The sequence below is a fragment of the Mustela putorius genome, unplaced genomic scaffold (assembly GCF_011764305.1).
Source record: "Mustela putorius furo isolate JIRA1106 unplaced genomic scaffold, ASM1176430v1.1 tig00000095_pilon_pilon_pilon, whole genome shotgun sequence".
Taxonomy (NCBI): Eukaryota; Metazoa; Chordata; class Mammalia; order Carnivora; family Mustelidae; genus Mustela; species Mustela putorius.
The window spans coordinates 36,964,401-36,975,179 of record NW_025421280.1 but is presented as its reverse complement, the minus strand read 5'-3'; positions in this window follow the sequence as shown (position 1 = coordinate 36,975,179).

Sequence of the window (10,779 nt, the reverse complement as noted above, 5' to 3'; positions counted from 1 at the left end):
CTCCTTTTGCTCTTCCCCTGGCTTGCTCTTTCTCTTTCTCTCGCAAATAAATAAAAATCTTAAAACAAAAACAAAAACGAAAATTCTACTCAATGGAAAGGGAGCCTGAATCTTTGTGACAGAGCAGGCTGCCTCCGCCACGTTCACCAAAATCACAAATGAACATGTCCTGCGATTGGGAATTTCCTTCCTGGGTTTATGTCCTCCTGGAAAACCATCACACATAGACTCAGGAGTCAGGCACAACTATTCAGAGTAGCCTTACTAGTCCTAGCAAAACCCTGGAATTACCCTGAGTACTCACGAATTGCAGATTCGATAAGTAAATGACGGTATTTTCATTCAATGGAAAACACACAAATAAACCAACAGGGACATGCATTGACACGAATGACTCTCAACAAGATGATACTGGACCAAAAAAAAAAAAAAAAAAAAAAAAAAAAAAAAGAAAGGAAGAAAGAAAAGAAAAAAAGAAAAAGAAAAAGTCACAAAACAGTACATCTATTTATAAAATGACAAAAGTTCAGGCTGGTACCTAGCTGCTGCTCCAAGCCCCCCTCACTCCAGTGCACTCCCCGACCACCATGATTTTGTCCCCATGACCCTATAGACATCTTCACAACCCAGAAGCTAAAGGGTTAAGATCCAGTAAATATTTTTAATCTTGCTTTAGGTTTAGGGAGACGTGCATATGTGATTAACAAAAAAAAATGTTTAAAAAAAAAAAAAAGCAAAGGAATGGTGAACACCAACTCCAGAATAGAGTCATTTCAGTGGGAGGATTGGGGGAAAGGTTGCATCTAGAGAGTTGCACAGAGGTTTTTACTGGGGTCAGTGTGCTTCCTTCCTGGTTTCCTCCCAATACTCCAGGACAACAAAGGAAAGATATCATTAAGCCCCATTAGGAGCCATTCCCAGAGCCCTGTCTGTGAACTGTTTCTGCTTCAGCCACATCCCCAAGTGCCTTCAAGAAATCTATCAGAATGGCTTTCTAATGTGACTTAACTCTTTTAATTATGTGCAGAAGCATTTACAGGTAAAATACAGGACACCCAATTAAATTTGAATTTCAGATAAGATAAACAATGAATAATTTTTAGCATAAGTATGTCTTAAATATTGCATGGGATTGATTGAACCACTGAAAAAGTATTCCTTGTACATGTAAAATTCAAATTTAAATGGGCATCCTGTATTTTTATTTTTTCAATCTGACAATCCCACTTTGGAAGTTTTCCCTTAACCAAACCCCTACTCCATCCATCCCTCCAAGAATAGAGTTTCACAAAATGTATCTTTCATTGTCTCCACTTCTGAGATCCAATAACCCCCAATGGTTATTCCAAGGCTAACCTTTTGCTGTATTCCTATTATTCACCTGTAGGAGAACAGTGACAGTTTGGGAAACATTGCCAAGATTTTAAGGTTCAAAGGATTTCAGCTTGTAAATCTAGCCCTGAAATTTAAAATTTCTCTCCAACATCACAGCCAAGATCCCTGTGGTCGAAGGGAGGGAGGAAAGCCCCATCGCTAAAGCCTAAGTTATGAATCGAATTATGTTCCCCTCCCCACGCCCCAAAAAAGGTATATGAAAGTAGTAACTTCCTAGGACCTCAGAATGTGACCTTATTTGGAGACAAGGTCTTTACAGAGGTGATTAACTTAAAATGAAGTCATTAGGATGGGCTGTTATCCATTGGACTGGTATCCTTAGAAAAGAGGAAATTTGGACAAAAACACAGAGGGAAGACAGTGTGAAGGGGCACAGGGAGCATGCCATGTGTAGACACAGGATGAAAGGGATGGGCTACAAGCCAAGCAACACCAAAGATGGCCAGAAAACCACCGGAAGCTGGGACAAGCAAGGAAGAATTCTCCCCTACAGGTCCCAGAGGGAGCAGGGCCCTGCCAACACTTTGATCTCAGACTTCCAGCCTCCAGAACTGGGAAACCATAAAGTTCTGTTGCTTAGGCCCCCAGGTCTGTGGTACTTTGGCAGCTCTAGGAAACTTTTGTGAATTTTGTTTCTCCATCTTGAAACGGACTCGGTGGGGTGAGAGATAGCACTGCCCAGAGCACGGAGCAGGGCAAAATGCTCCCAGTAGGGTGAATAACTCACCCCCTTCTGCTCAGGGCTTTCCCAGTTTGGGTTGAGCAAGGAGCCCGATGTGGGACTTGATCCGAGGACCCTGAGATCATGACCCAAGCTGAAGGCAGACACTTAACCAACTGAGACACCCAGGCGCCCCAATTGTTGGATTCTTCTGACTATGCTCTGGAGAAAGGCTCAGTTTTTCAGAGACATGTCTTTAACACCTCACTGACACTTGCTAATTTTCCTTTTAAGGAAGATGAGGTTCAAAGACTGGGACAGAAGAGGTGCCTGGGTGGCTTAGTTGGTTATATTTTACTGTAATTTTAAAAAAGATGGAGTGATAAATTGTGTCAAAAACTGCTAACAGGACTAACAACACAATGAACTGATGATTGACCATTGAATTTGTTGTAACTTTTGGTCCCTGATTTGAGATCTTTCTTCTTTTTTATTATAGACTTTTCTAGCTATAAATTTCCCTCAAAGCACTGCTTTAATTGCATTTCATATGTTTTGATGTTATGTCTTTTTTTTTTTCTTCTCAAAGTATTTTCTAATTTCCCTTGTGTGACCTCTGATTTGGCTATTGAAATTGGTCATTGAATGTGGCCATCTGGAAACCTTGACAGCTGGTGTCTCAGTGGAGTCGTGAGGGAGGAGCCCAATTAGAGTGGGTCCAAGAGATAATGAAAAGTGAAGGAGTGGAAACCAAGAAAAGATTCAACTCTTAGAAGGATTTTTTTTTTCTGTAAAGGAGAGTAGAGAAATGAGTAATAACTGGAGGATACTGTGGGATCACAGGTCTGTATTTTTTTTTAAGATGGGAATAATCAAGGAGAGAGGGAACATCTGATGTAGTAATAGAAAGCAGAGACTTATTTAGAGCGATGACCTTGAGTGGAATGGAATCCAGGATGTAGGTAGAGAGTTGGCCTTGGCTAGGAGCCTGGACAGCTCCGTCATCGTAACAAGAAAGAAGGCAATGTTGACGACCTAAGTCCTATGGAAGTGAACCTTCTGTGGCTTTGTTTGTGCAGAAGATAGGAGGCAAGGTCAAGAACTGAGAGGAGGGGCGCCTGGGTGGCTCAGTGGGTTAAGCCGCTGCCTTCGGCTCAGGTCATGATCTCAGGGTCCTGGGATCGAGTCCCGCATCGGGCTCTCTGCTCAGTGGGGCAGGGAGCCTGCTTCCCTCTCTCTCTCTCTCTCTCTCTGCCTGCCTATCCATCTACTTGTGATTTCTCTCTGTCAAATAAATAAATAAAATCTTTAAAAAAAAAAAAAAAAAAAAAAAAAAACTGAGAGGAGGAAGGGGAAGGTTGGAGGGGAGAAAGCAAGATGAGACATTACCATATGGGAGAGTGGATGAGTGAATGGACCGGGGCACAGAGCAGGGTCACTGGGCAGCAGATCGTTGGTCAAAAATCTCAAGGGAGGCCATTCAATATGGCTGCATATGAGGCTTCCCAGGTATGGGTGAGGAGTAGATGGGGGCCTGGCTTTAATCTGGCTGTCTGACCACCTAAATGTGATGAGGGAAGAGGCAGATGAGGGAGTTGAGGACATACGTCAAGGAGTGATTGTAATGACAGCCCATGTCAATCGAGTGAGGGCACAAGGGAAAGGGGGAGGGTGGGGCTCATGGATTATAAATCCTGGCAGAGCCAAAGGATTGTTTGGATTGGAATACCAAATGGAATGAGCTAGAAAGAAAAGAAGTGTGGGTTGATGAGTAGGGTGCTTGAGAACGTGGGAAATGGTGCCATTTTTGGAAATGACAGAGTCTAAAATAAGACCATGAGAGGTGGAGGCCGAGGTAGAGTGGAGGACAAGTTGGCAGGGAAAGAAGAGTGGAAGGAACTGGAAGGACCATCAAGCTCAGTGGTTCTCAAACAAGGGAAATTCTGCCTCCAATCGACACTTGGCCATCTCTGGAGACATTTTTGGTTGTCCCAACTTGGTGGTGGTATTGGGGAGTGGATGGAGACCAGAGATACTGCTCAGTATCCTACAGTGCACAGGCAGACCCCATGACCGAGAATGGTCTGACCCCAGAGTGTCAACAGTACTGAGGCTGGGAAACCCTGATCTATGTGGATACTGAAATCACCAAGAATTATACCCAGTGAAGTATTTGAGAAAGGAAAATTAAACCAGGACACACAACTGAAAAGAGATGAGAGGACGTCACCAGAGGCTAATAGATAAACAAACAAGATAAACAAGCTGTGGGTATTGTTTGGTGACCAAGACTGAAAGGTGCAGAATGTCAGAGAAGAGGTAGAAACACCGATGGAGGAAGGGTGCCTACCTCACCCCAAGAGGCACATGGGTGTGAGGAGCTGGGAGAGAAAACAAATACAGTCCTTGGGGGAGAGCCAAGCTTCTGTTGGGGGAAAAGGTAAAGAGCGTGTTTTGTCAAGGGGTTGAGAGTACAGGGAACTTTCCTTAGGAATAATTGTGATTTCCCGAGGGCACAATTGAAACATTTCAAGATTTGAGGAGGACTACTAAAATTAACTGGAAGAAGATATTTGGAATACTTAATCTTACAAAGGGCTTATTGCCAAAATACACAAAGAGCTCTTGCAACTCAATAATAAGACAAATGACAAAGGGCTCACAACAGACACTTCACAAAAGAAGACACAGAGTTGGCCAAAAGGCAGAGGAGAAGATGCCTAAAATCATTAGTCATCCGGGGAAGTGAGCATTAAAACCACAAGAATATGCCATTACACACCCATTGGATGAACTAAGATTTTAAAACAACAACCTATCTCTGGAAGGTGATGTAGAGGATGTAGAGTAACTGGAACTCTCATACATCTCTGGTGGGTGTGTAAAATGGTGGAACCACTTTGAAAAATGTTTGGCAGTTTTCCTAAAAGTTAAACCCTTCTACATGATGCAGCCATTCCACTTGATACTTACCCAAGAGAAGCAAAAATATATGCTTGCACAAAGTCTTGTACACAAATGTTCAGAGCAACTTTAATTACAATAACCCAAGCTGGAAACAACCCAAATGTTCATCATCTGGTGAATGGACAAATTCTAGTACATCTAGCACATCCATACAATGAAAAATAATGAATCGAGCATATACACAATAGCACGGTGAATTTCAAAACATTATGGGGAATGAAAGAAGCCAGTCACCAAAGACAATATACTATTCCATTTTATGAAATTCTACTTCAGGGAAATCTAATCTAGAGTGACAGAAAATTGGACCAATAATTGGAGATGAGACGGGAGGGGAAGTTGATTGCAAAGGGACCCAATGGACATTTGGCTGGGGGGGGCGTCATGGAAACGTTTTCTATCTTTTGTTTTTCTTTAAGATTTTATTTATTTGAAAGAGAGCGATCACAGGACCCTGAGATCGACCTGAGCCGAAGGCAGAGGCTTAACCCACTGAGCCACCCAGGCAAGGGAAACATTTTCTATCGTGACTGTTGCAGTTGTTACAGGGTTTTGTCAAAACTCATCAAACTGTACACTGAAAATGACATATTTTATTATACAAACATTATACTTCAATAGAGTGGGCTTTAAAACAAGATGGACAGGGAAGGACAAGAGAGAAAAACAGGGTGCTCAGAGTTGTGGTCTTTCAATTATGAGGTCTACATTACCTAATTATCTGCTTGTTTTCCCCCTTAGATATTACATCAAGGGAATAAAAATGGTGGTATCTTGGAGTATCCAGGCTATACCTACTGAGAAGGGGCATGAAGGAACTTTCTGGTTCTTGAACAGGGTGGTGGTTACGTGGGTGTACATCCATATAAAAAAAATAATTGTGCTCTACAGTTAAGATGCATGAACTTCACTGAGTGTAAGATACATGAACTTCACTGAGTGTACTCTAATAATTTTTCTAAAATTATACCACAGAACTCTTTTCATGTCAATAAAAATGAATTACAACATTATTTTTATTGCTGACACCCCATTTAAATGACTCCCCTCTCCACTAACATGGCTCGCCAAAGCATTTGACACTTCTGAAACTGATGGCAGATCTCAACAGCCTGTTGCCCCTGCCAGCCTTGCTCTTCTGCTAGATCCATTGTCTCCCATGGACCTGTGTCTGCCCCCCTCCCCACTCCTCTCCTCCTTCTCTGACAGGTAGGCCCTCCTTGGTCTCCTCTCACTTCACCCCTTTCCTGGGGTAGGGGTGGGCAGGGAAGATCTCAGCTCCTCCTTGCTCCCTGGGTGCCAGAATTACAGAATCATCAGCTTCCTGGAAATCTCCACTTGGATATGGATAGGCTGCCCAAACTTATCAGATCATAATCCACAGGCTCTCAAATGGGGACACCGGGCAATGTCTAGAGACATTCTTAGCTGACATGATTGGGGGACACTACTGGCATCTAATGGATAGAAGTCAGGGATGCTACTGAACTACTGTGCTACCATACCCAGGGTGACTCCAGACAACATAGAACTTTCCAACCCCAAATGTCAGTAGTGCCAAAGTAGAGAAACCTTGTCCTAAACTGGGTCACTATCTTCTCCCAAACCTAAGTCTCCATCTTAGTAAAAGGCATCTTTATGCACCCAATGGCTCCAGCCAGAAGCTATGATCCTTATTCAACAATAAAATTGAATTCAGTCATTCACAGGCAACCATTCCTGAATTAGTTAGGTAATACTAGTTGCAGCAATGTATAAATCTTAAAATGTTTAATGACTCAAATATGATGCAAGTTTGTTGTTCACTCATCCAAACCCAAAGGGAGTGTTCTTAGCCAGCAGGTAGTTCCCTTCCTAGGCTCCTTCTATGGTCCCACCACCCTAATCAGGCCACTGCATTCAGCTGCAAGGGCCGGTGGAAGCAGGATGAGAGTGAAGTCACACCTGTTTCTTAAGCTCCTTGGCTTAGAAGTGTCCTATATCATCTTCTTGCAGAATCAATTAATGAAAACTCACCATATGGCTCCTCAGATGCAACGAATGCTGGGAAATGTAGTCCCTGAGTAGAAGGGTGCGATGACCACCCTCCAATGATGCTCACCTCTTGGTATCATGCCCCTGCAGAGTCCCCTGCCCTGCACTGAATCATGTGTGACCATTAGAATAATGTGGAAGTGACAATGTGTGACTGCCAAAGCTGGACTGTATAAGCTATTATAGCTTCCACTTTGCTCTCGGGTCATTTGCTCAGGAAGGAAGCCAGCTGCCATACTGTTAGGACACTCCGTTAATCAAGAGGTCCACATGGGGAAGAACTGAAGCTTCCTGACAACTGCTGGACACCCAGCTTGTCCAGGACCCAACTTGCTGGCCGTGTGAACAATCTCGGAAGCAGATCTTTCAACTCTAGTGAAGTCTTTGGATAGGACGACAACTCTGGCTGACGTTTGACTCCATCTTTATGAAAGACCCCAAGTCACAACACCTAGCTCAGCTCCCCTAGGTTCCTGGCCCACAGAAACGGCATATGGATAACGTTTAACGCTATTGTTATTGTTTTATGCCCCTAAATTATGAGGTAGTTTGTTATGTGGGTAACTGCTACAAAGGAGAAGCATGACTTTTAGAAAACAATCTATTCTGCCATCTGCAAGCTATGTCTCCTCTACCTCCTACTCACTTCACAAGTCCATCTCCTCTACACTCTGTCTCCCACAAGCTGCCACCACATTTCTCTTCTGAATGACTACATTTACCCTATCATTGGTCTCCTTTTTTGGAAGACACGTGCCATATCTTTTTACCTCATTGGTTTGTTTGCTTGTTTGTTTTACTTTCCAACATGTAATCATTTCTTTGGGAGTGGGAAGTTCATTGCCTGTAGCTGTGTCCACCATGGTGGCAGAGCTGTTCAGAGGCAGCTGTGACCTTCAAGAAAAAGGGTCCCTAATCCTCAGTCTCTGGAACCGTCTGTCTATTTTTTTCCAAGTGGATATTCCAGACTGCCACCCATGCTGGAAATTTCTTGTATCTATAAGATTTTCTCTCTGCTTAAGATAGTTTCTATTGCTTTCAACCAACAACCCTGACTGGCTCATTTGCCTGCATCATTGCCTCATACAACCTATTCTCTACCCATGCGACATTCATTCAGACAATTGGACATTAATTCAATAAATGTTTACCAGGAACCTACTACGTGCCAAACACTGTTCAAACTTACAATCCTGAGATCAAGAATTTCATGCTCTACCAGCGGAGCCAGCCAGGCACCCCTAAGAGTCTGCATTTTTAATAAGATCCAGGTGATGCTGCTGCTGCTTCTGCTGGTCCACGAAGCATACTCTGAGTAGGGAAGGGCTATGCTAATAAATTACGTATCAAGAAAAAGGAAGAAGAGAAAAGGGATAAGGTGCGCTGGGAGATGAGGGTGAGCTTCAGTTCTAAATAGGGGTATCAGAAGATGACAATAAGCATGGACTTCATGGAGATGAGGAGGGGGCCATCGGGATATGTGAGAGAAGAGCATTTCAGTGCAAAGGCCCTGAGGCTAGTATGTGTCTGATGAGTTAAAGGGAGAGTGAGGAGGGGCACTTGGGTGGCTTAGTGGGTTAAGGCTTCTGCCCTCGGCTCAGGTCATGATCCCAGGGTCCTAGGATCGAGCCCCACATCGGGCTCTCTGCTCAGTGGGGAGCTTGCTTCCCCCCCCCTCTCTCTGCCTGCCCCGCCTACTTGTGATCTCTGTCAAATAAATAAATTTTTAAAATCTAAAAAAAAAGGGAAGGAAGAGTGAGGAGACTGGTGTGGCTACAGTGGAGGGAGCAAGGTGGACAGAAGGAGGAGGTGAAGCCAGACAGGCATGGAGCAGGAGAGGGCATCTATCATTCTGTGGACTATTATTAGGACTTTGAGCTGAGTGTGCCAGGGAGACACAGGAGGGTTCTAAGAAGGATGACCTGAGCTCATGTAAGTTTTAAAAGGATTCCTCTAGCCACTACAGGGAGAATAATTTACAGAGGAGAAGGGGTGGAAGCTGGAATAAAGGGGAAGGGGTGACTCCAACTGTCTAGGCAAGAGGCAATGGTGCCTCAAGTCAGGGAGGCAGCCTGCACTGGTGAGTGGTAGAAGATGCTGAGCTCTGGGTAAACTTGCAGGGTTGAGCCTGCTGGATTAGCCAACATAATTAGGTGCCACAAAGAAGGAAAAATAAAGCATGACTCCAAGTTGGTTATTTTTTTTTTTTTTTTTTTTTTTTTTTTTTTTTTTAGTATGAGCAAATGAAGGATGGACAGAGCAATGCTTTGGTGTGGGAGAGAAGATCAGTAACTCCTCTCAAACATGTTCATTCTGCTATCTAATTAGACATCCCAGGGGATAAGAGAGTGGGGGAGGTCTGGCGCTTCGGGGAGATATCTTGATGGGAGACGCCAACCTGGGAAGCATCAGATATGCAGGTATTGAAGGCAAGGGTCCAGAGGAGATGATCAAGGGGGTGTGGGTAAAGACAAGGGTACACGGGCGCCTGGGTGGCTCAGTGGGTTAAGCCGCTGCCTTCGGCTCAGGTCATGATCTCAGGGTCCTGGGATCGAGTCCCGCATCGGGCTCTCTGTTCTGCAGGGAGCCTGCTTCCCTCTCTCTCTCTCTGCCTGCTTCTCCATCTCCTTGTGATTTCTCTCTGTCAAATAAATAAATAAAATTTAAAAAAAAAAAAAGACAAGGGTACAGAACTGAGGCCAAGGGCTCTCCAAGGCAGGGAATCTCCTTAAAAGACAAATCTGGGAGTGCCTGGGTGGCTCAATCAGTTAAGCGTCTGCCTTCAGCTCAAGTCATACTCCTAGGGTCCTGGGATCCAGCCCCACCTTGGGCTCCCTGCTCAACAGGAAGCCTGCTTCTCCCTCTCCCTCTGCCCTTCTCCGCTGCTCGTGCTTGCTCTCCTTCTCTCTCTCTCAAATAAATAAATAAAATCTTAAAAAAATACAAATCTGATAAGAGAAAAAAATTTCATCACAATGAAGACATCCATCAACAAAGAACTGATTAAATACATATACATATATTTAACGTATACATGTATACTATCACTATACATACATAGATACGTCATGGAATGTTATGTGGCCCAAAAAAGCAGAGCAGCCTCCCTTCAAGACTGGCTGGCATGCACCCTTTGGCTCGTCTTCCCTCTCTACTCCCAGCCAGCTTCTTGGAAGGGAAATGCACCAGGTGAATTCCCATTTTGGATTCCGGAGACCCTGGAAATGGCGAAGGTATGAGCCAGAAGGAGAAGGTCTCTGGAGACTTCATGGTAGAGAGCCAGCCTGCCCACCCTGGGTGCCAACCTCCAGACTGTTATTTGGAGAGAAAGACATTCTTATCTTATCTAAGTCATTGACACTTTGGGGTTAGCCTCTGTCACGTCACACCTAATCAGAATAGGCAATCAGGAAGCATCAGTAAGGGACGCCTGGGTGGTTCAGTCAGTTAAGCCTTTGCCTTCAGCTCAGTCATGATCCCAGAGTCCTGGGATCAAGTCCCACATTGGGCTCAGTCAGGAGCCCGCTTCTCCCTCTCCCTCTGCCTGCTGCTTCCCCTGCTTGTGCTCACCCTCTCTGTGTCAAATAAATACATAAAATCTTTTTTAAAATGTAAAAACCAGTCATATTCCACAATACCCAATACTTGGCAATTTTTAAAGATTTTTAAAAATTTATTTTTGAGAGAGAAAGAGAGCATGAGCAGGGCGAGGGGAAGAGGGA